The 24,633-nt window shown below is 44.7% G+C and overlaps 11 non-coding genes and 37 pseudogenes across 11 annotated transcripts; all 48 read right to left on the bottom strand.

The window, feature by feature from the left end:
* Positions 1-889: 889 nt before the first annotated feature.
* On the bottom strand, positions 890-1,004 carry LOC136730559 (U5 spliceosomal RNA). The gene has a single exon (XR_010809353.1). It is a non-coding gene; the product is annotated as a U5 spliceosomal RNA (small nuclear RNA).
* A 6,305-nt stretch (positions 1,005-7,309) lies between these two features.
* On the bottom strand, positions 7,310-7,428 carry LOC136730882 (uncharacterized; annotated as a pseudogene).
* Positions 7,429-7,649: 221 nt separating this feature from the next.
* LOC136731029 (uncharacterized) lies at positions 7,650-7,768 on the bottom strand (annotated as a pseudogene).
* Positions 7,769-7,977: 209 nt separating this feature from the next.
* On the bottom strand, positions 7,978-8,096 carry LOC136730739 (uncharacterized; annotated as a pseudogene).
* A 216-nt stretch (positions 8,097-8,312) lies between these two features.
* LOC136730528 (uncharacterized) lies at positions 8,313-8,431 on the bottom strand (annotated as a pseudogene).
* Positions 8,432-8,636: 205 nt separating this feature from the next.
* LOC136730643 (5S ribosomal RNA) lies at positions 8,637-8,755 on the bottom strand. The gene has a single exon (XR_010809436.1). It is a non-coding gene; the product is annotated as a 5S ribosomal RNA (ribosomal RNA).
* A 220-nt stretch (positions 8,756-8,975) lies between these two features.
* On the bottom strand, positions 8,976-9,094 carry LOC136730618 (5S ribosomal RNA). Its single transcript, XR_010809411.1, has one exon. It is a non-coding gene; the product is annotated as a 5S ribosomal RNA (ribosomal RNA).
* A 215-nt stretch (positions 9,095-9,309) lies between these two features.
* Positions 9,310-9,428, bottom strand: LOC136730689 (uncharacterized; annotated as a pseudogene).
* A 216-nt stretch (positions 9,429-9,644) lies between these two features.
* On the bottom strand, positions 9,645-9,763 carry LOC136730452 (uncharacterized; annotated as a pseudogene).
* A 223-nt stretch (positions 9,764-9,986) lies between these two features.
* Positions 9,987-10,105, bottom strand: LOC136730794 (uncharacterized; annotated as a pseudogene).
* Positions 10,106-10,324: 219 nt separating this feature from the next.
* Positions 10,325-10,443, bottom strand: LOC136730573 (5S ribosomal RNA). The gene has a single exon (XR_010809367.1). It is a non-coding gene; the product is annotated as a 5S ribosomal RNA (ribosomal RNA).
* A 217-nt stretch (positions 10,444-10,660) lies between these two features.
* Positions 10,661-10,779, bottom strand: LOC136730767 (5S ribosomal RNA). The gene has a single exon (XR_010809451.1). It is a non-coding gene; the product is annotated as a 5S ribosomal RNA (ribosomal RNA).
* A 216-nt stretch (positions 10,780-10,995) lies between these two features.
* Positions 10,996-11,114, bottom strand: LOC136730576 (5S ribosomal RNA). Its single transcript, XR_010809370.1, has one exon. It is a non-coding gene; the product is annotated as a 5S ribosomal RNA (ribosomal RNA).
* Positions 11,115-11,337: 223 nt separating this feature from the next.
* Positions 11,338-11,456, bottom strand: LOC136730793 (uncharacterized; annotated as a pseudogene).
* Positions 11,457-11,675: 219 nt separating this feature from the next.
* Positions 11,676-11,794, bottom strand: LOC136730631 (5S ribosomal RNA). Its single transcript, XR_010809424.1, has one exon. It is a non-coding gene; the product is annotated as a 5S ribosomal RNA (ribosomal RNA).
* A 216-nt stretch (positions 11,795-12,010) lies between these two features.
* Positions 12,011-12,129, bottom strand: LOC136730911 (uncharacterized; annotated as a pseudogene).
* A 216-nt stretch (positions 12,130-12,345) lies between these two features.
* On the bottom strand, positions 12,346-12,464 carry LOC136730589 (5S ribosomal RNA). The gene has a single exon (XR_010809383.1). It is a non-coding gene; the product is annotated as a 5S ribosomal RNA (ribosomal RNA).
* Positions 12,465-12,680: 216 nt separating this feature from the next.
* On the bottom strand, positions 12,681-12,799 carry LOC136730877 (uncharacterized; annotated as a pseudogene).
* Positions 12,800-13,013: 214 nt separating this feature from the next.
* Positions 13,014-13,132, bottom strand: LOC136730821 (uncharacterized; annotated as a pseudogene).
* A 216-nt stretch (positions 13,133-13,348) lies between these two features.
* LOC136730588 (5S ribosomal RNA) lies at positions 13,349-13,467 on the bottom strand. The gene has a single exon (XR_010809382.1). It is a non-coding gene; the product is annotated as a 5S ribosomal RNA (ribosomal RNA).
* A 216-nt stretch (positions 13,468-13,683) lies between these two features.
* On the bottom strand, positions 13,684-13,802 carry LOC136730669 (uncharacterized; annotated as a pseudogene).
* Positions 13,803-14,018: 216 nt separating this feature from the next.
* On the bottom strand, positions 14,019-14,137 carry LOC136730909 (uncharacterized; annotated as a pseudogene).
* Positions 14,138-14,353: 216 nt separating this feature from the next.
* LOC136730587 (5S ribosomal RNA) lies at positions 14,354-14,472 on the bottom strand. The gene has a single exon (XR_010809381.1). It is a non-coding gene; the product is annotated as a 5S ribosomal RNA (ribosomal RNA).
* Positions 14,473-14,688: 216 nt separating this feature from the next.
* Positions 14,689-14,807, bottom strand: LOC136730876 (uncharacterized; annotated as a pseudogene).
* A 214-nt stretch (positions 14,808-15,021) lies between these two features.
* Positions 15,022-15,140, bottom strand: LOC136730820 (uncharacterized; annotated as a pseudogene).
* A 216-nt stretch (positions 15,141-15,356) lies between these two features.
* Positions 15,357-15,475, bottom strand: LOC136730971 (uncharacterized; annotated as a pseudogene).
* Positions 15,476-15,691: 216 nt separating this feature from the next.
* On the bottom strand, positions 15,692-15,810 carry LOC136730480 (uncharacterized; annotated as a pseudogene).
* Positions 15,811-16,026: 216 nt separating this feature from the next.
* Positions 16,027-16,145, bottom strand: LOC136730673 (uncharacterized; annotated as a pseudogene).
* A 222-nt stretch (positions 16,146-16,367) lies between these two features.
* LOC136730466 (uncharacterized) lies at positions 16,368-16,486 on the bottom strand (annotated as a pseudogene).
* A 544-nt stretch (positions 16,487-17,030) lies between these two features.
* LOC136730880 (uncharacterized) lies at positions 17,031-17,149 on the bottom strand (annotated as a pseudogene).
* A 217-nt stretch (positions 17,150-17,366) lies between these two features.
* Positions 17,367-17,485, bottom strand: LOC136730662 (uncharacterized; annotated as a pseudogene).
* A 210-nt stretch (positions 17,486-17,695) lies between these two features.
* Positions 17,696-17,814, bottom strand: LOC136730747 (uncharacterized; annotated as a pseudogene).
* A 214-nt stretch (positions 17,815-18,028) lies between these two features.
* On the bottom strand, positions 18,029-18,147 carry LOC136730942 (uncharacterized; annotated as a pseudogene).
* A 544-nt stretch (positions 18,148-18,691) lies between these two features.
* On the bottom strand, positions 18,692-18,810 carry LOC136730945 (uncharacterized; annotated as a pseudogene).
* A 225-nt stretch (positions 18,811-19,035) lies between these two features.
* On the bottom strand, positions 19,036-19,154 carry LOC136730817 (uncharacterized; annotated as a pseudogene).
* A 219-nt stretch (positions 19,155-19,373) lies between these two features.
* On the bottom strand, positions 19,374-19,492 carry LOC136730661 (uncharacterized; annotated as a pseudogene).
* A 210-nt stretch (positions 19,493-19,702) lies between these two features.
* On the bottom strand, positions 19,703-19,821 carry LOC136730770 (uncharacterized; annotated as a pseudogene).
* A 533-nt stretch (positions 19,822-20,354) lies between these two features.
* LOC136730496 (5S ribosomal RNA) lies at positions 20,355-20,473 on the bottom strand. Its single transcript, XR_010809322.1, has one exon. It is a non-coding gene; the product is annotated as a 5S ribosomal RNA (ribosomal RNA).
* A 215-nt stretch (positions 20,474-20,688) lies between these two features.
* On the bottom strand, positions 20,689-20,807 carry LOC136730706 (uncharacterized; annotated as a pseudogene).
* A 211-nt stretch (positions 20,808-21,018) lies between these two features.
* Positions 21,019-21,137, bottom strand: LOC136730746 (uncharacterized; annotated as a pseudogene).
* Positions 21,138-21,347: 210 nt separating this feature from the next.
* On the bottom strand, positions 21,348-21,466 carry LOC136731013 (uncharacterized; annotated as a pseudogene).
* Positions 21,467-21,692: 226 nt separating this feature from the next.
* Positions 21,693-21,811, bottom strand: LOC136730763 (uncharacterized; annotated as a pseudogene).
* A 211-nt stretch (positions 21,812-22,022) lies between these two features.
* On the bottom strand, positions 22,023-22,141 carry LOC136730939 (uncharacterized; annotated as a pseudogene).
* Positions 22,142-22,349: 208 nt separating this feature from the next.
* Positions 22,350-22,468, bottom strand: LOC136730705 (uncharacterized; annotated as a pseudogene).
* Positions 22,469-22,679: 211 nt separating this feature from the next.
* LOC136731012 (uncharacterized) lies at positions 22,680-22,798 on the bottom strand (annotated as a pseudogene).
* Positions 22,799-23,026: 228 nt separating this feature from the next.
* Positions 23,027-23,145, bottom strand: LOC136730762 (uncharacterized; annotated as a pseudogene).
* Positions 23,146-23,361: 216 nt separating this feature from the next.
* Positions 23,362-23,480, bottom strand: LOC136730941 (uncharacterized; annotated as a pseudogene).
* Positions 23,481-23,696: 216 nt separating this feature from the next.
* Positions 23,697-23,815, bottom strand: LOC136730927 (uncharacterized; annotated as a pseudogene).
* Between the last annotated feature and the right edge of the window lie 818 nt (positions 23,816-24,633).

Here is a 24,633-nt window from a genome sequence, read left to right as displayed (position 1 = left end):
CACTGTTTCAGCACTTGCTCTCGGTTGTCACCCATTTTTAGTCTTTTAACTCGTCTTTTTACTGATCTTAACCTGATTTTTAACACAAAGGTTTTTATTTTAGGGGCGCGATACACCAGAAAGACCAAACATGTGGACCAGCTGGTAAACTTCTTGCTGGGCCAGGCTAAAATGGCCGTCTATAAGACTAGGAAGAACAGAGTGTGTGGGGAGGGCAGTGAGGATGCAGTGAGAGTGTTTGCCATGCTGGTCAAGTGCAGAGTCAGACTAGAGTTTAACTATTACAGGCTGATGAATGATTTGGAGAGTTTTGAACAGGTCTGGTGTATTAATGATGCCCTTTGTGAATTGTATGACGGGGAGTTGGTTTTTATTATGTAATTCATTTATAGGGTTTAGTATTTGATGGTTGTTTTGTTGTGTGTATTGGGTTGCTTTCTTTAAAAGTGTACAGATCAGTGGCGGAGTTAATGCTTGTTGGGGGGAGACAAACAAAGGGGAACACTATTTTTTATTTATTTATTTATTTTCTTTTGTATGAATTATTGCGTGTTGCAAACAGGCAATGAAGTCTGATAAAAGTCAAAAAGTCTCTCTCTCTCTCACACACACACACACAGCCAGCAAGACACACAGAGCCAGCCAGCTCAGCGATGACATCACAAACATCTCTCTCAGGTGACTCCTATGACATCACAGAGCACGTACATTCCGTTGCTTGCCGTCTGTCAACCACTCAGTCACTGCCAGCCAGACTGGCTGGCTGACTGGATGGTGGGGCTGCTTGCTGCTGCTGCGTACCTTAGCAAGCTTATTTGCTTGACCGGCCTTCCTCCTCCGCCCACATGCCCACCTATGTCCGATCTGCTGTTCACCTGGATCACAGCTCCGCCCCAACAAGGCAGAGCCTCCCAAGAATGGTACAAACTCACCCACGATCCCCTCCACGGAAAGCTATAGCAAAAGGCAAAAGCATTATACGTAATGAAGAGGAACCCGAGTCCAAGACGCATCCGACCAGCCATACATATTTGTGTGTATTAAAGATCACATTTTATTACATTTAGATTTTCTGTACTTTATTACATCTTTTTGTGATTTTTAAATGTATTGTTTCTTTTCCTTATATATGTATGTATGTATGTATGTATGTGTGTGTGTGTCTGTGTGAAAGTGTATGTGTTTGTGTGTCTCTGTGTGAAAGTGAGTGTGTGTGTGTCTGTCTCTGTGTTTGTGTGTCTGTCTCTGTGTGAAAGTGAGTGTGTGTGCGTGTGTCTGTCTGTGAAAGTGTGTGTGTGTGTGTGGGTGTGACAGTGTGTATGAGTGTCTGTCTGTCATGTAACTCGCACATCTGTGAGGGCACCATTTTTGCAGAAATAGATGTACACATTTTGGAGCAACATATGCTGCCATCGAGACATCATCTTTTCCAGGGACGTCCCTGCATTTTTCAGCAGGATAACGCCAAACCACATTCTGCCCAGATTACAAGCGCATGGTTGCGTAGGCAGAGAGTGCGGGTGCTAGCATGGCCTGCCTGCAGTCCTGACCTGTCTCCGAATTGAGAATGTGTGGCGCACTATGAAGTGCAAATTAAGACAACGAAGGCCCTGTGCAGTTGCGCAGCTGAGGAAATGCATAATGGATGAATGGGGGGAAATCCCACTTGCTAAACTTAACCAAGTGGTGTCTTCAGTGCCCAAGTGCTTAATAAGTGTTATTAAAAGAAAAGGTGATGTTACATAGTGGTAAACAGTCGACTGTCCCAACTTTCTTGGTTTCTTTTCACTGCTAATGAGATGCTGTAGAGTGAGTTAGTTATATTGCTTTCAGGAGCTCTAATCGTATTGATGAGTTCATGCAGCATTTGTAATTGAATTTCAAAAAGAAATCCTTGCTGTCTGGCCTGTGTGTATGAGATGTACTCTGTCAATCTTTGGCTAACAACTGAAACATTGGTAGAACAGAAATGGCAACATAAAAAAGAAAAGTACATTTTAAAAGAGCACATTAAATAGGATGAATATACAGTTTTTTACAATCACTTTGTCACTAATTTCAGAACCTTGATGTCATTTTTCAAAACTCTAGACACAAAACTCAAAACGGTCATCACTTGTAACACAGGCTGTCCAATGTTCAAAACATTGCATTGTGCATTCATATCTTTAAAGAAACCTTGCACTTGCAGACTTGTTGGTTCAAATAATTCATTTATCATGAAATACCATAGTAACATTTATTTAGATCACCCACACAGAAGATACCGATAGTTTCACTGTGTAGTTGTTCGTACAATCATTAAATATTGTAGTACAAAATATGTGATACATGTTTCATTATGGTACTACACATAAATACATCACTGTAAAAGGACTAGTAGAGAGAATACTACAGACACAGTGGAATCATTGAACAAAATCTGAAATGTATTGATGCAATACAATCAAATCACACCATAGGTTTCTTTGAATCCATGCAACAATAATTAGCTACAAAAAAGAACAAAACTACAGTAAAATGTCAACTGCAGTGTTCCTCACCTGGCTTAGTGTAAAACAAAGGATTGATTACTGTACTTCTGAATTTCCATCAGCCCTGTGTTCAGGTTCAGGTTCTCACAACCATTTTTCACAAGAGGCATCTTGAAACTGAACATACCTGAACATACTCAGTCATCAGCTGCTTCACTCTGTCTGCATTTCTTTCAAAAGGCACACTATACTCTGTGCTACACATTGGTATGCAGTATACAGTCATTTGACAATTGAGAGTAGCCTAATGTTTAGTGCATGCTGAAGACTTGCCGCTTCTCAGTACGGAAATTTCTGATGATTGAGGCCACAGTTGATCCTGAGTTGATTCTGAGGTTTGATTGAATCATTGTAGCTGCCTCAGTCATGGTCATGCCATGATTTACAACATGCTCTACAACTATTTCTCGGATTTCACTGGACACTATTTGCTGTTGCTGCCGCTGTCTGGTCCGTGGCCTTGTCCTCTACCACGTTCCCCCAACACCTCTCAAATGAGGCCCATGGCTGCCTCTCTGGTGAGGCCTAAGCCCTCCTCTATGACGAGGCCCACGACCACCTCTCAGAAGGGGTGCATGTCCCCTTCCATTCCTTTGACCACCACGTCTTCCTCCTCCCACTGCTTGACCTCTATTGTGACCTGGATGACTTGCCGGCTCCATGTTATCACTGTGTTGCTGGGGTGGATAGCACTCAATTCACTCGATACTCGTACCACAATGTGAATTCAATCATCAATAACCAGTTGGCAGTATTGGAAAAGCAATTACAAGGGCCTGCATACATACAGTAATGTCAAATCTGATGTGGAAGAACAATCATCTTCAACCAGGTTGGAGCGTTAGTTGCAATGCCTTTAATACACGCAGCGTGGAGAGGAACAGTGACTCAAGTAGATCCCAAAGTCGCTCTGCCTTCATTTTAACAGTCAGAGCTTTTATACACAAAAATCAAAGAGCTGGTTATAATCAGAAAGTCATTACTATGTTATCTTAAAAGTTAGCTAAGCAGAATTTATATCATTATAGGACAGAGTTCATAGATCAACACATGGATTAGGGAGCAGGCACTTCAATCATACTGTTTGACATTGTCTCCAAGATTCTCATCGTAAATAACAAACAGAAATCAAACTACCTTCTGGCCTGACCTTCTAGCTTGACCTTATCTTTCTTAAGTATACAAGAGAGAAAAACAGGTATTAGAGAAAGAATTTCTAACTTTCCTTCCACACTGCAAACATGGTGTGGAAAAGTGCTACATGATGATGAATGATGATGAAATATTACATCCATAGATAATGTAGTCCAACTGGTTCATGCTCCTCGTTTATTGATGTCAATGGATCTCATTATCCTGAAACTTTCATGATCGAAACATGGAATATTGTTTGTCAGTTTCCATAAAATTATGCATTAAGAGTAATGCAACAGTCACTTATCATTTTGAGCAGCTGTATCAATTGATCGTTAGATCTTTGTAATGAAATGAATAGACAGTGATCTCAGATGTAATGTGTGAATTGCATTTTGAAATGGTAATACTTTGATGTTAAGTTGTGTCATTTTAGTTCAATGAACAAATGATCTGAGGTTGATGTGTATTGTATCCAAGCAATTGTAAAAAAGTGTTAGAATTTTGAAAAATGTGCATTTTGATCATCGGGTGTGAGTTTAGTGTCTAGAGTTTTGAAAAATGACATCAAGGTTCTGAAATGAGTGCCAAAGTGATTGTAAAAAAGTGTAATATCAGGGGACAGTGGCTATTAGTGATCTGGCCTTCCGTGGCCTCTGTATTAATGTAACAGGTCACATTGTATGTGTACACTGATACTTGATAGTATAATATAGTACAAGTAAAAAACATACATAGGTATCATAGAAGTATTTTGCAGAAATGATTATGGATAGTTATCAAAATGGAGAGGAAATGCTAAATCCAGTCTCCCCAGGCTGAGCTTCTATTGCTGCACCTGCTGGCCCCACTATATGGATAGAGCCACACCAAGTACAAGAGTCTCCCCATTGCTATTTATATCTCCCTATCCAGTCTTCTTTAAGTGACGATATGCAAATAACGGGGACTATGATTGGCTCCCTGACATTACCCACACTGCGACTGATGCTACCCATTTCACTACCCAACAAAGACCCATAATATGCGTGTGTCTGTCTGTCTGTCTGTCAAAGTATGTGTGTGTGTTTCTGTGTGTGTCTGTGTCTGTCTGTCTGTGTGTGAAAGTGTGTGTGTGTCTGTCTGTCTGTCTGTCATGTAACTTGCACATCTGTGAGGGCACCACTAATGCAGAAAGAGATGTACACATATTGTTTATTTTCCATATATATGTATGTATGTATGTATGCATGTCCAATTGCTTTGACAATACAAATGAATTGAATTGAGAGGGAGAGAGAGAGAGTAAGAGAGAGAGAGAGAGAGACAGACAGACAGACAGACAGAGAGACACACACACACACACACACACACACACACAGAGAGCCAGCCAGCCAGCTCAGCGATGACATGACGAGCCTCTCTCAGCTTACTGCTATGACATCACAGAGCACGTACATTCCGTTTAACAAATCGTTAAACAAAAAAGGTTATAAACACATTGACTACAATACCGGTTAGTAAGACGAAGGTGAGTCTCTCGTTAGTATTATTAGTCAGACATTAAATAACTACGCAGGTTAGTATTTATGTCAGGTAACTTCTCGTTATATATATATCAGTCTCATTTACGTTTAGGTGCCGAGAAAGATCCTATTTGTTACCACAATTTCCCTTAACTGATTATTATTCAATGATTAAGGATAGGCAGGGCCACCAATAATCTAATGTCTATTAACTTCAATTTCAGACTAAACAGTTAAACAGGAATGAGAAGATATTTCTCGGCGTTGACAGATTTTATTTCTAAAATTATCAACAAAACAGTTTAATGCAACTCACATTTATATTTAAGAAAACTAAATGATATTACACATTCTAGAGTTATGAATCACAGATTAACATTTCTAATTGATTTCTCAAATGTCATGAATCACAAACTCCAAACTGTTAAACTTATGTGAACTTCGTCGCAGAGAGGCCTCTCTGGCTTCGGGCTCAGATAACAGCACACGGCACGAGGTCCGTGTGGTTTGGAACAAAGGCAGTCCGGTTCGGCTTTGTCCAAGAACTTCCACTCAGTCGATGCACCTGGAAGTTGGGGTTTCGGGAATGTAGAGTCGTTTCCAAACAGATTTTCCATTGGTTTGAAGGCTCCAAGGTTGTGCACAAAATCTTCTTTGTAAGCATGGTTCCACCGTAGTTACTTGAAGACGAAGTCTTTGAGGAAAGCAGGGCCCTGTTTGTTCCAAGGGTCAAGTTTCTTAAGACTCAAATAGCTATTTAAGTGACTGACACTTTCGTATTCAGTCGACTTAGTCATTTGTCCAGCTGTAAAACTCCACTGATCAGGTGGGTCTGTGAAGTTATTTATTTAATAAAGTCCTTTAAAATAATTCTTCGCTCAATCTCCTTCTCATAGTTTAACTCTTCTGTTGCCGGCAAAGACTTGGTTGGTTTCTGATTCCGGTTCTGGCAACAGAGCTACAGGTTGAGCTGTGGCAGCGAGTTTCTGGTTCAGGTGAGAGAGAGAGAGAGAGAAAGACTGTCCGCTGTTCCTTATAGTCTGTCAGATCAGTAGGTGATTGGTCCCTGAGTTCTTGAGATTGGATTTCGGTTTCAGCCCCCAGTGTCCTATTGGAGGGAGGCTTTATTTATGACTGATGTCAATCCATGCCATCTTTTGGAAATGCCGGTTGGCCTGGGTTCGTAGCTCTATGTCGGGATTTCGGCTCTCATCCACTTCAAAGAGTTTTTATCACCTACAGGCCCCTTTCTCCAGACATCTCATAGCAGAATTCCAAACTATTTGGCCTCTTCTCGGTGCCATCCTCCCCAAAACTGTCACTTTGATGCAAACCAGTTCCAAGCTGATGAGCTAAGGAAATCTGATAACTTTGGGGGGGGAGAGGTCTTCTTTAGATCAGTGCTTCAGCTCAGAGCCCAAATGCTCTTATCCAAATACACCCAACATAACGCTACATATGTATGTATGTATGTATATATGTGTAGAAGGAAAATTAGAAATTATTTTCTTACACCTGTTTTTCTCTCTTGTATACTTAAGAAAGATACAGTCAAGCTAGAAGGTCAGCCCAGAAGATAGTTTGATTTCTGTTTGTTATTTACGATGAGAACCTTGGAGACATTGTCAAACGGTATGACCTACGTGCCTGTTCCCTAAAACCATGTGTTGACCTATGAACTCTGTTCTATAATGATATATGTTCTGCTTAGTTAGCCTTTAAGATAACATAGTAATGACTTTCTAGCATGTATGGATGTATGTATGTATGTATATATATATATATATATATATATATATATATATATATATATATATATATGTATGTATGTCCAATTGCTTTGACAATACAAATGAATTGAATTGAGAGGAAGAGAGAGAGAGAGAGAGAGAGAGAAAGAGAGAGAGAGAGACAGACAGACAGACAGACAGCTCAGCGATGACATCACGAGCCTCTCTCAGCTGACTGCTATGACATCACAGAGCACGTACATTCCGTTGCTTGTCGTCTGTCAACCACTCAGTCACTGCTAGCCAGACTGTCCCTAAGACAAAGTGTACAATACTTCAATTATATCTCCTCCAGACAGATAAAGAGTATTAAGAGCTACGATGAAGATACCCAGGAGACGTAAAAAGCTTGCATCACCTGGTATTTCCTGGAGGTCACCCATCCAAGTACTAACCAGGCCCTGGCCCGTTTAGTTTCCAAGGTCTGACGAGACCGGGCACGTTCAGGACGGTGTGGCCGCAAGCCGAGATGCCTGGCTGCATGATGTCTCTTAAAGGCTGGCGGGTATTGACGGAATTTCCAGCAAAAAATAAAAAATAAAAAAATAAAAAAATGAAGGGAAAAATAACAGTGCAGGAAAGGGTGTTGAAAGTAGCCGGGAACGTGTACAATTCTTCAATTATATCTCCTCCAGACAGAAAGAGAGTATTAAGAGCTACGATGAAGTTACCCAGGAGACGTAAAAAGCTTGCAGCACCTGGTATTTCTAGGAGATCTCCCATCCAAGTACTGACCAGGCCATGCCCCGTTTAGCTTCCGAGATCTGACGAGACGGGGTGCGTCCAGGACGGTGTAGCCGCAAGCCGAGAGGCCTGGCTGCATGATGTCTCTTAAAGGCTGACGGGTGTTGACGGAACTTCCAGCAAATAAAAAAAGAAAAATGGAGGGAAAAATATCAGTTCAGCAAAGGGTGTTGAAAGTAGCCGGGTACGTGTACATTTCTTCAATTATATCTCCTCCAGACAGAAAGAGAGTATTAAGATCTACGATGATGTTACCCAGGAGACGTATAAAGCTTGCAGCACCTGGTATTTCCAGGAGGTCACCCATCCAAGTACTGACCAGGCCCTGCCCTGTATAGCTTCCGAGATCTGATGAGATCAGTCGCGTTCAGGACGGCGTGGCCGCAAGCCGAGACGCCTGGCAGCATGATGTCTCTTAAAGGCGGGCGGGTTTTGACGGACCTTCCAGCAAAAAAAAAAAGAAAAAAGAAAAATGGAGGGAAAAATATCAGTGCAGCAAAGGGTGTTGAAAGTTGCCGGGTACGTGTACATTTCTTCAATTGTATCTTCTCCTGACAGAAAGAGAGTATTAAGAGCTACGATGAAGTTACCCAGGAGACGTAAAAAGTTTGCAGTACCTAGTTTTTCCAGGAGGTCACCAATCCAAATACTGACCAGGTCCTGCCACGTTTTGCTTCCTAGATCTGACAAGATCGGGCGCGTTCAGGACGGTGTGGCCGCAAGCCAAAAAGCCTGGCTGCATGATGTCTCTTAAAGGCTGGCGGGTATTGACGGAACTTCCAGCAAAAAAAAGAAAAATGGAGGGAAAAATACCAGTGCAGCAAATGGTGTTGAAAGTAGCCGGGTACGTGTACAAATCCTCAATTATAACACCTCCAGACAGAAAGAGAGTATTAAGAGCTACAATGAAGTTACTCAGGAGACTAAAAAGCTTGCAGCACCAGGTATTTCCAGAAGGTCTCCCATCCAAGTACTGACCAGGTCTTGCCCCGTTTAGCTTCCGAGATCTGATGAGATCGGGCGCGTTCAGGACGGTGTGGCCGCAAACCTAGAGGCCTGGCTGCATGATGTCTCTAAAAGGCTGGCGGGTATTGACGGAACATCCAAGAAAAAAAATTAAAAAAAAAATAGAAAAATGGAGGGAAAAATATCAGTGCAGGAAAGGGTGTTGAATGTAGCCGGGTACGTGTACAATACTTCAATTATATCTCCTCCAGACAGAAAGAGAGTATTAAGAGCTACGATGAAGTTACCCAAGTGACGAAAAAAGCTTGCAGCACCTGGTATTTCCAGGAGGTCACCCATCCAAATACTGACCAGGCCCTGCCCCGTTCAGCTTCCGAGATCTGACGAGATCGGGCGCGTTCAGGACGGTGTGGCCGCAAGCCAAGAGGCCTGGATGTATGAAGTCTCTTAAAGGCTGGCGGGTATTGACGGAAGTTCCAGCAAAAAAAAAAGAAATAAGAAAAATGGAGGGAAAAATATCAGTGCAGCAAAGGGTGTTAAATGTAGCTGGGTACGTGTGCAATACTTCAATTATATCTCCTCCAGACAGAAAGCGAGTATTAAGAGCTACGATGAAGTTACCCAAGTGATGTAAAAAGCTTGCAGCACCTGGTATCTCCAGGAGGTCTCCCATCTAAGTACTGACCAGGCCCTGCCCTGTTTAGCTTCCGAGATCTGACGAGATCGTGCGCATTCAGGATGGTGTGGCCACAAGCCGAGATGCCTGGCTGCATGATGTCTCTTAAAGGCTGGAGGATATTGACAGAACTTCCAGCAAAATAAAGAAGAAAAAAGAAAAATGGAGGGAAAAATATCAGTGCAGCAAAGGGAGTTGAAAGTAGCCGGGTACGTGTACAATTCTTCAATTATATCTCCTCCAGACAGAAAGAGAGTATTAAGAGCTATGATGAAGTTACCCAGGAGACGTAAGAAGCTTGCAGCACCTGGTATTTCCAGGAGGTCTCCCATCCAAGTACAGAATAGACACTGCCCCGTTTAGCTTCCGAGATCTGATGAGATTGGGCGCGTTCAGGACGGTGTGGCCGCAAACCAAGAGGCCTGGCTGCATGATGTCTCTTAAAGGTTGGCGGGTATTGACGGAACTTCCAGCAGAAAAATAAAATAAAAATAAAAATAAAAAGATGGATGGAAAAATATCAGTGCAGCAAAGGGTGTTGACAGTAGCTGGGTACGTGTACAATACTTCAATTATATCTCCTCCAGACAGAAAGAGAGTATTAAGAGCTACGATAAAGTTACCCAGGAGACGTAAAAGCTTGCAGCACCAGGTATTTCCAGGAGGTCTCACATTCAAGTACTGACCAGGTCCTGCCCCGTTTAGCTTCCGAGATCTGACGAGATCGAGCGCGTTCAGGACGGTGTGGCCGCAAGCCGAGATTCCTGGCTGCCTGATGTCTCTTAACGGCTGGCGGGTATTGACGGAATTTCCAGCAAAAAAAAAAAAAAAAAAATAGAAAAATGGAGGGAAAAATATCAGTGCAGGAGAGGTTGTTGAAAGTAGCCGGGTACGTGTACAATTCTTCAATTATATCTCCTCCAGACAGAAAGAGTGTATTAAGAGCTAAGATAAAGTTACCCAGCAGACGAAAAAAGCTTGCAGCACCTGGTATTTCCAGGAGGTCTCCCATCCAAGTACTGACCAGGCCCTGCCCCGTTTAGCTTCCGAGATCTGACGAGATCGGGCGCGTTCAGGACGGTGTGGCCGCAAACCAAGAGGCCTGGCTGCATGATGTCTCTTAAAGGCTGGCGGGTATTGACGGAACTTCCAGCAAAAAAAAAAAAGAAAAAAGAAAAATGGAGTGAAAAATATCAGTGCAGCAAAGGGTGTTGAAAGTAGCCGGGTATGTGAACAATACTTCAATTATATCTCCTCCAGACTGAAAGAGAGTATTAAGAGCTACGATGAAGTTACCCAAGTGACGAAAAAAGCTTGCAGCACCTGGTATTTCCAGGAGGTCACCCATCCAAGTACTGACCAGGCCCTGCCCTGTTCAGCTTCCGAGATCTGACGAGATCGGGCGCGTTCAGGACGGTGTGGCCGCAAGCCAAGAGGCCTGGCTGCATGAAGTCTCTTAAAGGCTGGAGGGTATTGACGGAACTTCCAGCAAAAAATAAAAGAAAAAAGAAAAATGGAGGGAAATATATCAGTGCAGCAAAGGGTGTTGAAAGTAGCCGGGTACGTGTACAATTCTTCAATTATATCTCCTCCAGACTGTAAGAGAGTATTAAGAGCTACGATGAAGTTACCCAAGTGATGTAAAAAGCTTGCAGCACCTGGTATTTCTAGGAGGTCTCCCATCTAAGTACTGACCAGGTCCTGCCCCGTTTAGCTTCCGAGATCTGACGAGATCGGGTGCATTCAGGACGGTGTGGCCACAAGCCAAGACGCCTGCCTGCATGATGTCTCTTAAAGGTTGGCGGGTATTGACGGAACTTCCAGCTTAAAAATAAAATAAAAATAAAAATAAAAAGATGGATGGAAAAATATCAGTGCAGCAAAGGGTGTTGACAGTAGCTGGGTACGTGTACAATACTTCAATTATATCTCCTCCAGACAGAAAGAGAGTATTAAGAGCTACGATAAAGTTACCCAGGAGACGTAAAAGCTTGCAGCACCAGGTATTTCCAGGAGGTCTCACATTCAAGTACTGACCAGGTCCTGCCCCGTTTAGCTTCCGAGATCTGACGAGATCGAGCGCGTTCAGGACGGTGTGGCCGCAAGCCGAGATTCCTGGCTGCCTGATGTCTCTTAACGGCTGGCGGGTATTGACGGAATTTCCAGCAAAAAAAAAAAAAAAAAAATAGAAAAATGGAGGGAAAAATATCAGTGCAGGAGAGGTTGTTGAAAGTAGCCGGGTACGTGTACAATTCTTCAATTATATCTCCTCCAGACAGAAAGAGAGTATTAAGAGCTACGATGAAGTTACCCAAGTGATGTAAAAAGCTTGCAGCACCAGGTATTTCCAGGAGGTCTCCCATCTAAGTACTGACCAGGCCCTGCCCCGTTCAGCTTCCGAGATCTGACGAGATCGGGCGCGTTCAGGACGGTGTGGCCGCAAACCAAGAGGCCTGGCTGCATGATGTCTCTTAAAGGCTGGCGGGTATTGACGGAACTTCCAGCAAAAAAAAAAAGAAAAAAGAAAAATGGAGTGAAAAATATCAGTGCAGCAAAGGGTGTTGTAAGTAGCCGGGTATGTGAACAATACTTCAATTATATCTCCTCCAGACTGAAAGAGAGTATTAAGAGCTACGATGAAGTTACCCAAGTGACGAAAAAAGCTTGCAGCACCTGGTATTTCCAGGATGTCACCCATCCAAGTACTGACCAGGCCCTGCCCCGTTCAGCTTCCGAGATCTGACGAGATTGGGCGCGTTCAGGACGGTGTGGCCGCAAGCCAAGAGGCCTGGCTGCATGAAGTCTCTTAAAGGCTGGAGGGTATTGACGGAACTTCCAGCAAAAAAGAAAAGAAAAAAGAAAAATGGAGGGAAATATATCAGTGCAGCAAAGGGTGTTGAAAGTAGCCGGGTACGTGTACAATTCTTCAATTATATCTCCTCCAGACTGTAAGAGAGTATTAAGAGCTACGATGAAGTTACCCAAGTGATGTAAAAAGCTTGCAGCACCTGGTATTTCCAGGAGGTCTCCCATCTAAGTACTGACCAGGCCCTGCCCCGTTTAGCTTCCAAGATCTGACGAGATCGGGCGCATTCAGGACGGTGTGGCCACAAGCCGAGACGCCTGGCTGCATGATGTCTCTTAAAGGTTGACGGGTATTGACGGAACTTCCAGCAAAATAAAGAAGAAAAAAGAAAAATGGAGGGAAAAATATCAGTGCAGCAAAGGGAGTTGAAAGTAGCCGGGTACGTGTACAATTCTTCAATTATATCTCCTCCAGACAGAAAGAGAGTATTAAGAGCTATGATGAAGTTACCCAGGAGACGTAAGAAGCTTGCAGCACCTGGTATTTCCAGGAGGTCTCCCATCCAAGTACAGAACAGGCACTGCCCCGTTTAACTTCCGAGATCTGATGAGATTGGGCGCGTTCAGGACGGTGTGGCCGCAAACCAAGAGGCCTGGCTGCATGATGTCTCTTAAAGGCTGGCGGGTATTGACGGAACTGCCAGCAAAAAAAAAGAAATAAGAAAAATGGATGGAAAAATTTCAGTGCAGCAAAGGGTGTTAAAAGTAGCCGGGTACGTGTACAATACTTCAATTATATCTCCTCCAGACAGAAAGAGAGTATTAAGAGCTACGATGAAGTTACCCAAGTGACGTAATAAGCTTGCAGCTCCTGGTATTTCCAGGAGGTCTCCCATCCAAGTACTGACCAGGCCCTGCCCCGTTCAGCTTCCGAGATCTGACGAGATTGGGCGCGTTCAGGACGGTGTGGCCGCAAGCCAAGAGGCCTGGCTGCATGAAGTCTCTTAAAGGCTGGAGGGTATTGACGGAACTTCCAGCAAAAAAGAAAAGAAAAAAGAAAAATGGAGGGAAATATATCAGTGCAGCAAAGGGTGTTGAAAGTAGCCGGGTACGTGTACAATTCTTCAATTATATCTCCTCCAGACTGTAAGAGAGTATTAAGAGCTACGATGAAGTTACCCAAGTGATGTAAAAAGCTTGCAGCACCTGGTATTTCCAGGAGGTCTCCCATCTAAGTACTGACCAGGCCCTGCCCCGTTTAGCTTCCAAGATCTGACGAGATCGGGCGCATTCAGGACGGTGTGGCCACAAGCCGAGACGCCTGGCTGCATGATGTCTCTTAAAGGTTGACGGGTATTGACGGAACTTCCAGCAAAATAAAGAAGAAAAAAGAAAAATGGAGGGAAAAATATCAGTGCAGCAAAGGGAGTTGAAAGTAGCCGGGTACGTGTACAATTCTTCAATTATATCTCCTCCAGACAGAAAGAGAGTATTAAGAGCTACGATGAAGTTACCCAAGTGATGTAAAAAGCTTGCAGCACCAGGTATTTCCAGGAGGTCTCCCATCTAAGTACTGACCAGGCGCTGCCCCGTTTAGCTTCCGAGATCTGACGAGATCGGGCGCGTTCAGGACGGTGTGGCCGCAAACCAAGAGGCCTGGCTGCATGATGTCTCTTAAAGGCTGGCGGGTATTGACGGAACTTCCAGCAAAAAAAAAAAGAAAAAAGAAAAATGGAGTGAAAAATATCAGTGCAGCAAAGGGTGTTGTAAGTAGCCGGGTATGTGAACAATACTTCAATTATATCTCCTCCAGACTGAAAGAGAGTATTAAGAGCTACGATGAAGTTACCCAAGTGACGAAAAAAGCTTGCAGCACCTGGTATTTCCAGGATGTCACCCATCCAAGTACTGACCAGGCCCTGCCCCGTTCAGCTTCCGAGATCTGACGAGATTGGGCGCGTTCAGGACGGTGTGGCCGCAAGCCAAGAGGCCTGGCTGCATGAAGTCTCTTAAAGGCTGGAGGGTATTGACGGAACTTCCAGCAAAAAAGAAAAGAAAAAAGAAAAATGGAGGGAAATATATCAGTGCAGCAAAGGGTGTTGAAAGTAGCCGGGTACGTGTACAATTCTTCAATTATATCTCCTCCAGACTGTAAGAGAGTATTAAGAGCTACGATGAAGTTACCCAAGTGATGTAAAAAGCTTGCAGCACCTGGTATTTCCAGGAGGTCTCCCATCTAAGTACTGACCAGGCCCTGCCCCGTTTAGCTTCCAAGATCTGACGAGATCGGGCGCATTCAGGACGGTGTGGCCACAAGCCGAGACGCCTGGCTGCATGATGTCTCTTAAAGGTTGACGGGTATTGACGGAACTTCCAGCAAAATAAAGAAGAAAAAAGAAAAATGGAGGGAAAAATATCAGTGCAGCAAAGGGAGTTGAAAGTAGCCGGGTACGTGTACAATTCTTCAATTATATCTCCTCCAGACAGAAAGAGAGTATTAAGAGCTATGATGAAGTTACCCAGGAGACGTAAGAAGCTTGCAGCACCTGGTATTTCCAGGAGGTCTCCCATCCAAGTACAGAACAGGCACTGCCCCGTTTAACTTCCGAGATCTGATGAGATTGGGCGCGTTCAGGACGGTGTGGCCGCAAACCAAGAGGCCTGGCTGCATGATGTCTCTTAAAGGCTGGCGGGTATTGACGGAACTGCCAGCAAAAAAAAAGAAATAAGAAAAATGGATGGAAAAATTTCAGTGCAGCAAAGGGTGTTAAAAGTAGCCGGGTACGTGTACAATACTTCAATTATATCTCCTCCAGACAGAAAGAGAGTATTAAGAGCTACGATGAAGTTACCCAAGTGACGTAATAAGCTTGCAGCTCCTGGTATTTCCAGGAGGTCTCCCATCCAAGTACTGACCAGGCCCTGCCCCGTTCAGCTTCCGAGATCTGACGAGATTGGGCGCGTTCAGGACGGTGTGGCCGCAAGCCAAGAGGCCTGGCTGCATGAAGTCTCTTAAAGGCTGGAGGGTATTGACGGAACTTCCAGCAAAAAAGAAAAGAAAAAAGAAAAATGGAGGGAAATATATCAGTGCAGCAAAGGGTGTTGAAAGTAGCCGGGTACGTGTACAATTCTTCAATTATATCTCCTCCAGACTGTAAGAGAGTATTAAGAGCTACGATGAAGTTACCCAAGTGATGTAAAAAGCTTGCAGCACCTGGTATTTCCAGGAGTTCTCACATTCAAGTACTGACCAGGCCCTGCCCCGTTTAGCTTCCGAGATCTGATGAGTTCGGGCGCGTTCAGGACAATGTGTCCGCATGCCAAGAGGCCTGGCTGCATGATGTCTCTTAAAGGCTGGAGGGTATTGACGGAACTTCCAGCAAAATAAAGAAGAAAAAAGAAAAATGGAGGGAAAAATATCAGTGCAGCAAAGGCTGTTGAAAGTAGCCAGGTACGTGTACAATACTTCAATTATATCTCTCCCAGACAGATAGAGAGTATTAAGAGCTACGATGAAGTTACCCAGGAGACGTAAAAAGCTTTCAGTACCTGGTTTTTCCAGGAGGTCTCCCATCCAAGTACTGACCAGGCACTGCCCCGTTTTGCTTCCAAGATCTGACAAGATCGGGCGCGTTCAGGACGGTGTGGCCGCAAGCCAAGCGGCCTGGCTGCATGATGTCTCTTAAAGGCTGGAGGGTATTGACAGAACTTCCAGCAAAAAAAAAAAAAAATAAGAAAAATGGAGGGAAAAATATCAGTGCAGCAAAGGCTGTTGAAAGTAGCAGGGTACGTGTACAATTCCTCAATTATAACACCTCCAGACAGATAGAGAGTATTAAGAGCTACGATGAAGTTACCCAGGAGACGTAACAGGCTTGCAGCACCTGGTATTTCCAGGAGGTCTCCCATCCAAGTACTGACCAGGCCCTGCCCCGTTTAGTTTCCGAGATCTGACGAGATCGGGCGCATTCAGTACGGTGTGGCCACAAGCCGAGAGTCCTGGCTGCATGATGTCTCTTAAAGACTGGCGGGTATTGACGGAACTTCCAGCAAAAAAAAAAGAAAAAAATAAATAGAAAAATGGAGGGAAAAATATCAGTGCAGCAAAGGGTGTTGAATGTAGCCGGTTACGTGAACAATTCTTCAATTATATCTCCTCCAGACAGAAAGAGAGTGTTAAGAGCTACGATAAAGTTACCCAGGAGACGTAAAAAGCTTGCAGCACCAGGTATTTCCAGGAGGTCCCACATTCAAGTAATGACCAGGCCCTGCCCCGTTTAGCTTCCGAGATCTGACGAGATGGGGCGCGTTCAGGACGGTGTGGTTGCAAGCCAAGAGGCCTGGCTGCATGATGTCTCTTAAACGCTGGAGGGAATTGATGGAACTTCCAGCAAGAAAAAAAAAAAAAAAAAATAGAAAAATGGAGGGAAAAATATCAGTGCAGCAAAGGGTGTTGAAAGTAGCAGGGTACGTGTACAATTCTTCAATTATATCTCCTGCAGACAGAAAGAGAGTATTAAGAGCTACGATGAAGTTACCCAGGAGACGTAAAAACCTTGCAGCACCTGGTATTTCTAGGAGGTCTCCCATCCAAGTACTGACCAGGTCCTGCCCCGTTTAGCTTCCGTGATCTGACGAGATCGGGACTGTGTGGCCACAAGCCAAGAGGCCTGGCTGCATGATGTCTCTTAAAGGTTGGCGGGTATTGACGGAACTTCCAGCAAAAAAAAAAAAAAAAAGAAAAATGGATGGAAAAATATCAGTGCAGCAAAGGGTGTTGACAGTAGCTGGGTACGTGTACAATACTTCAATTATATCTCCTCCAGACAGATAGAGAGTATTAAGAGCTACGATAAAGTTACCCAGGAGACGTAAAAGCTTGCAGCACCAGGTATTTCCAGGAGGTCTCACATTCAAGTACTGACCAGGTCCTGCCCCGTTTAGCTTCCGAGATCTGACGAGATCGGGCACGTTCAGGACGGTGTGGCCGCAATCCGAGATGTCTGGCTGCATGATGTCTCTTAAAGGCTGGCGGGTATTGACGGAACATCCAAAAAAAAAAAAAAAAAAAAAAGAAAAATGGAGGGAAAAATATCAGTGCAGTAATGGGTTTTGAAAGTAGCCGGGTACGTGTACAATTCTTCAATTATATCTCCTCCAGACAGAAAGAGAGTATTAAGAGCTACGATGAAGTTACCCAGGAGACGTAAAAAGCTTGCAGCACCTGGCATTTCCAGGAGGTCACCCATCCAAGTACTGACCAGGCCCTGCCCCGTTTAAATTCCAAGATCTGATGAGATCGGGGGCGTTCAGGACGGTGTGGCTGCAAGCCAAGAGGCCGGGCTGCATGATGTCTCTTAATGGTTGGCGGGTTTTGACGGAACATCCAGCAAAAAAAAAAAAGAGAAATGGAGGGAGAAATACCAGTGCAGCAAAGGCTGTTGAAAGTAGCAGGGTACGTGTACAATTCCTCAATTATAACACCTCCAGACAGATAGAGAGTATTAAGAGCTACGATGAAGTTACCCAGGAGACGTAAAAGGCTTGCAGCACCTGGTATTTCCAGGAGGTCCCACATCCAAGTACTGACCAGGCCCTGCCCCGTTTAGCTTCCGAGATCTGACGAGATCGGGCGCATTCAGTACGGTGTGGCCACAAGCCGAGAGTCCTGACTGCATGATGTCTCTTAAAGACTGGCGGGTATTGACGGAACTTCCAGCAAAAAAAAAATAAATAGAAAAATGGAGGGAAAAATATCAGTGCAGCAAAGGGTGTTGAATGTAGCCGGTTACGTGAACAATTCTTCAATTATATCTCCTCCAGACAGAAAGAGAGTGTTAAGAGCTACGATAAAGTTACCCAGGAGACGTAAAAAGCTTGCAGCACCAGGTATTTCCAGGAGGTCCCACATCCAAGTACTGACCAGGCCCTGCCCCGTTTAGCTTCCGAGATCTGACGAGATGGGGCGCGTTCAGGACGGTGTGGTTGCAAGCCAAGAGGCCTGGCTGCATGATGTCTCTTAAACGCTGGAGGGAATTGATGGAACTTCCAGCAAGAAAAAAAAAAAAAAAAAATAGAAAAATGGAGGGAAAAATATCAGTGCAGGAAAGGGTGTTGAAAGTAGCAGGGTACGTGTACAATTATTCAATTATATCTCCTGCAGACAGAAAGAGAGTATTAAGAGCTACGATGAAGTTACCCAGGAGACGTAAAAACCTTGCAGCACCTGGTATTTCTAGGAGGTCTCCCATCCAAGTACTGACCAGGCCCTGCCCCGTTTAGCTTCCGTGATCTGACGAGATCGGGACGGTGTGGCCGCAAGCCGAGAGGCCTGGCTGCATGATGTCTCTTAAAGGTTGGCGGGTATTGACGGAACTTCCAGCAAAAAAAAAAAAAAATAGAAAAATGGATGGAAAAATATCAGTGCAGCAATGGGTGTTGACAGTAGCTGGGTACGTGTACAATACTTCAATTATATCTCCTCCAGACAGATAGAGAGTATTAAGAGCTACGATAAAGTTACCCAGGAGACGTAAAAGCTTGCAGCACCAGGTATTTCCAGGAGGTCTCACATTCAAGTACTGACCAGGTCCTGCCCCGTTTAGCTTCCGAGATCTGACGAGATCGGGCGCGTTCAGGACGGTGTGGCCAAAAGCCAAGAGGCCTGGCTGCATGATGTCTCTTAAAGGTTGGCGGGTATTGACGGAACTTCCAGCAAAAAAAAAAAAAAATAAAAAGAGAAAAGAAAAATGGATGGAAAAATATCAGTGCAGCAAAGGGTGTTGACAGTAGCTGGGTACGTGTACAATACTTCAATTATATCTCCTCCAGACAGATAGAGAGTATTAAGAGCTACGATAAAGTTACCCAGGAGATGTAAAAGCTTGCAGCACCAGGTATTTCCAGGAGGTCTCACATTCAAGTACTGACCAGGTCCTGCCCCGTTTAGCTTCCGAGATCTGACGAGATCGGGCGCGTTCAGGACGGTGTGGCCGCAATCCGAGATGTCTGGCTGCATGATGTCTCTTAAAGGCTGGCGGGTATTGACGGAACATCCAAAAAAAAAAAAAAAAAAAAAAAAGAAAAATGGAGGGAAAAATATCAGTGCAGTAATGGGTTTTGAAAGTAGCCGGGTACGTGTACAATTCTTCAATTATATCTCCTCCAGACAGAAAGAGAGTATTAAGAGCTACGATGAAGTTACCCAGGAGACGTAAAAAGCTTGCAGCACCTGGCATTTCCAGGAGGTCACCCATCCAAGTACTGACCAGGCCCTGCCCCGTTTAAATTCCAAGATCTGATGAGATCGGGGGCGTTCAGGACGGTGTGGCTGCAAGCCAAGAGGCCGGGCTGCATGATGTCTCTTAATGGTTGGCGGGTTTTGACGGAACATCCAGCAAAAAAAAAAAAGAGAAATGGAGGGAGAAATACCAGTGCAGCAAAGGCTGTTGAAAGTAGCAGGGTACGTGTACAATTCCTCAATTATAACACCTCCAGACAGATAGAGAGTATTAAGAGCTACGATGAAGTTACCCAGGAGACGTAAAAGGCTTGCAGCACCTGGTATTTCCAGGAGGTCTCCCATCCAAGTACTGACCAGGTCCTGCCCCGTTTAGTTTCCGAGATCTGACGAGATCGGGCGCATTCAGTACGGTGTGGCCACAAGCCGAGAGTCCTGGCTGCATGATGTCTCTTAAAGACTGGCGGGTATTGACGGAACTTCCAGCAAAAAAAAAAAAAATAGAAAAATGGAGGGAAAAATATCAGTGCAGGAAAGGGTGTTGAAAGTAGCAGGGTACGTGTACAATTATTCAATTATATCTCCTGCAGACAGAAAGAGAGTATTAAGAGCTACGATGAAGTTACCCAGGAGACGTAAAAACCTTGCAGCACCTGGTATTTCTAGGAGGTCTCCCATCCAAGTACTGACCAGGCCCTGCCCCGTTTAGCTTCCGTGATCTGACGAGATCGGGACTGTGTGGCCACAAGCCGAGACGCCTGGCTGCATGATGTCTCTTAATGGTTGGCGGGTTTTGACGGAACATCCAGCAAAAAAAAAAAAGAAAAATGGAGGGAAAAATATCAGTGCAGCAAAGGCTGTTGAAAGTAGCCGGGTACGTGTACAATTCTTCAATAATATCTCCTCCAGACTGAAAGAGAGTATTAAGAGCTACGATGAAGTTACCCAGGAGACGTAAAAAGCTTGCAGCACCTGGTATTTCCAGGAGGTCACCCAACCAAGTACTGACCAGACCCTGCCCCGTTTAGCTTCCGAGATCTGACGAGATCGGGCGCGTTCAGGACGGTGTGGCCGCAAGCCGAGAGGCCTGGCTGCATGATGTCTCTTAAAGGCTGGCGGGTATTGACGGAACTTCCAGCAAAAAAAAAAAAAAAAAAGAAAAATGGATGGAAAAATATCAGTGCAGCAAAGGGTGTTGACAGTAGCTGGGTACGTGTACAATACTTCAATTATATCTCCTCCAGACAGAAAGACAGTATTAAGAGCTACGATGAAGTTACCCAGGAGTTGTAAAAGCTTGCAGCACCAGGTATTTCCAGGAGGTCTCACATTCAAGTACTGACCAGGTCCTGCCCCGTTTAGCTTCCGAGATCTGACGAGATCGGGCGCGTTCAGGATGGTGTGGCCGCAAGCCGAGACGCCTGGCTGCATGATGTCTCTTAAAGGCTGGCGGGTATTGACGGAACTGCCAGCAAATAAAAAAAAAGAGAAATGGTGGTAAAAATATCAGTGCAGCAAAGGGTGTTGAAAGTAGCCAGGTACGTGTACAATTCTTCAATTATATCTCCTCCAGATTGAAAGAGAGTATTAAGAGCTACGATGAAGTTACACAGGAGACGTAAAAAGCTTGCAGCATCTGGTATTTCCAGGAGGAAACCCATCCAAGTACTGACCAGGCCCTGCCCCGTTTGGCTTCCGAGATCTGACGAGATCGGGCGCGTTCAGGACGGTGTGGCCGCAAGCCAAATATGCCTGGCGGCATGATGTCTCTTAAAGGCTGGCGGGTATTGACGGAACAGCCAGCAAAAAAAAAAAGAGAAATGGAGGGAAAAATATCAGTGCAGCTAAGGCTGTTGAAAGTAGCCGGGTACGTGTACAACTCTTCAATAATATCTCCTCCAGACAGAAAGAGAGAATTAAGAGCTACGATGAAGTTACCCAGGAGACGTAAAAAGTTTGCAGCACCTCGTATTTCCAGAAGGTCACCCATAAAAGTACTGACCAGGCCCTGCCCCGTTTAAATTCTGAGATCTGACGAGATCGGGCGCGTTCAGGACGGTGTGGCCGCAAGCCGAGAGGCCTGGCTGCATGATGTCTCTTAATGGCTGGCGGGTATTGACAGAACTTCCAGAAAAAAAAAAAAAAAAAAAAAAAGAAAAAGAAAAATGGAGGGAAAAATATCAGTGCAGTAATGGGTTTTGAAAGTAGCCGGGTACGTGTACAATTCTTCAATTATATCTCCTCCGGACAGAAAGAGAGTATTAAGAGCTACGATGAAGTTACCCAGGAGACGTAAAAAGCTTGCAGCACCTGGCATTTCTAGGAGGTCACCCATCCAAGTACTGACCAGGCCCTGCCCCGTTTAAATTCCAAGATCTGATGAGATCGGGGGCGTTCAGGACGGTGTGGCTGCAAGCCAAGAGGCCTGGCTGCATGATGTCTCTTAATGGTTGGCGGGTTTTGACGGAACATCCAGCAAATAAAAAAAAAGAGAAATGGTGGTAAAAATATCAGTGCAGCAAAGGGTGTTGAAAGTAGCCAGGTACGTGTACAATTCTTCAATTATATCTCCTCCAGACTGAAAGAGAGTATTAAGAGCTACGATGAAGTTACCCAGGAGACGTAAAAAGCTTGCAGCACCTGGTATTTCCAGGAGGACACCCATCCAAGTACTGACCAGGCCCTGCCCCACTCAGTTTCCGAGATCTTACGAGATCGGACGCGTTCAGGACGGTGTGGCCGCAAGCCGAGATGCCTGGCTGCATGATGTCTCTTAAAGGCTGGCGGGTATTGACGGAACTGCCAGCAATAAAAAAAAGAGAAATGGAGGGAGAAATACCAGTGCAGCAAAGGGTGTTGAAAGTAGCCGGGTACGTGTACAATACTTGAATTATATCTCCTCCAGACAGAAAGAGAGTATTAAGAGCTACGATGAAGTTACCCAGGAGACGTAAAAGCTTGCAGCACCAGGTATTTCCAGGAGGTCTCACATTCAAGTACTGACCAGGTCCTGCCCCGTTTAGCTTCCGAGATCTGACGAGATCGGGCGCGTTCAGGATGGTGTGGCCGCAAGCCGAGACGCCTGGCTGCATGATGTCTCTTAAAGGCTGGCGGGTATTGACGGAACTGCCAGCAAAAAAAAAAAAAGAGAAATGGAGGGAAAAATATCAGTGCAGCTAAGGCTGTTGAAAGTAGCCGGGTACGTGTACAACTCTTCAATTATATCTCCTCCAGACAGAAAGAGAGAATTAAGAGCTACGATGAAGTTACCCAGGAGACGTAAAAAGTTTGCAGCACCTCGTATTTCCAGAAGGTCACCCATAAAAGTACTGACCAGGCCCTGCCCCGTTTAAATTCTGAGATCTGACGAGATCGGGCGCGTTCAGGACGGTGTGGCCGCAAGCCGAGAGGCCTGGCTGCATGATATCTCTTAATGGCTGGCGGGTATTGACAGAACTTCCAGCAAAAAAAAAAAAAAAAAAAAAAAAGAAAAAGAAGAATGGAGGGAAAAATATCAGTGCAGTAATGGGTTTTGAAAGTAGCCGGGTACGTGTACAATTCTTCAATTATATCTCCTCCGGACAGAAAGAGAGTATTAAGAGCTACGATGAAGTTACCCAGGAGACGTAAAAAGCTTGCAGCACCTGGCATTTCTAGGAGGTCACCCATCCAAGTACTGACCAGGCCCTGCCCCGTTTAAATTCCAAGATCTGATGAGATCGGGGGCGTTCAGGACGGTGTGGCTGCAAGCCAAGAGGCCTGGCGGCATGATGTGTCTTAAAGGCTGGCGGGTATTGATGGAACTTCCAGCAAAAAACAAAAGAAAAAAGAAAAATGGAGGGAAAAATATCAGTGCAGCAAATGGTGTTGACAGTAGCTGGGTACGTGTACAATTCTTCAATTATATCTCCTCCAGACAGATAGAGAGTATTAAGAGCTACGATGAAGTTACCCAGGAGACGTAAAAAGCTTGCAGCACCTGGTATTTCCAGGAGGTCACACATCCAAGTACTGACCAGGCCCTGCCCCGTTTAGCTTCCGAAATCTGATATGATCGGGCACGTTCAGGACGGTGTGACTACAAGCCAAGAGGCCTGGCTGCATGATGTCTCTTAAAGGCTGGCGGATATTGACGGAACTTCCAGCAAAAAAATAAAATAAAAAGAAAAATGGAGGGAAAAATATCAGTGCAGCAAAGGGTGTTGAAAGTAGCCGGGTACGTGTACAATTCTTCAATTATATCTCCTGGAGACAGAAAGAGAGAATTAAGAGCTACGATGAAGTTACCCAGGAGACGTAAAAAGCTTGCAGCACCTGGTATTTCCAGGAGGTCTCCCATCCAAGTACTGAGCAGGCCCTGCCCCGTTTAGCTTCCGAAATCTGATATGATCGGGCGCGTTCTGGACGGTGTGACTACAAGCCAAGAGGCCTGGCTGCATGATGTCTCTTAAAGGCTGGCGGATATTGACGGAACTTCCAGCAAAAAAATAAAATAAAAAGAAAAATGGAGGGAAAAATATCAGTGCAGCAAAGGGTGTTGAAAGTAGCCTAGTACGTGTACAATTCTTCAATTATATCTCCTCCAGACAGAAAGAGAGTATTAAGAGCTACGATGAACTCACCTAAAGGATTATTAGGAACACCATACTAATACTGTGTTTGACCCCCTTTCGCCTTCAGAACTGCTTTAATTCTACGTGGCATTGCTTCAACAAGGTGCTGAAAGCATTCTTTAGAAATGTTGGCCCATATTGATAGGATAGCATCTTGCAGTTGATGGAGATTTGTGGGATGCACATCCAGGGCACGAAGCTCCCGTTCCACCACATCCCAAAGATGCTCCATTGTGTTGAGATCTGGTGACTGTGGGGGCCAGTTTAGTACAGTGAACTCATTGTCATGTTCAAGAAACCAATTTGAAATGATTCGAACTTTGTGACATGGTGCATTATCCTGCTGGAAGTAGCCATCAGAGGATGGGTACATGGTGGTCAAAAAGGGATGGACATGGTCAGAAACAATGCTCAGGTAGGCCGTAGCATTTAAACGATGCCCAATTGGTACTAAGGGGCCTAAAGTGTGCCAAGAAGACATCCCCCACACCATTACACCACCACCACCAGCCTGCACAGTGGTAACAAGACATGATGGATCCATGTTCTCATTCTGTTTACGCCAAATTCTGACTCTACCATCTGAATGTCTCACCTCTTTTTCCTATTTGTAGTGGAGATGAGTG

The sequence above is a fragment of the Amia ocellicauda genome, unplaced genomic scaffold (genome assembly GCF_036373705.1).
Source record: "Amia ocellicauda isolate fAmiCal2 unplaced genomic scaffold, fAmiCal2.hap1 HAP1_SCAFFOLD_32, whole genome shotgun sequence".
NCBI classification, from domain to species: Eukaryota; Metazoa; Chordata; class Actinopteri; order Amiiformes; family Amiidae; genus Amia; species Amia ocellicauda.
This window is presented reverse-complemented; position numbering and strand designations above follow the sequence as displayed.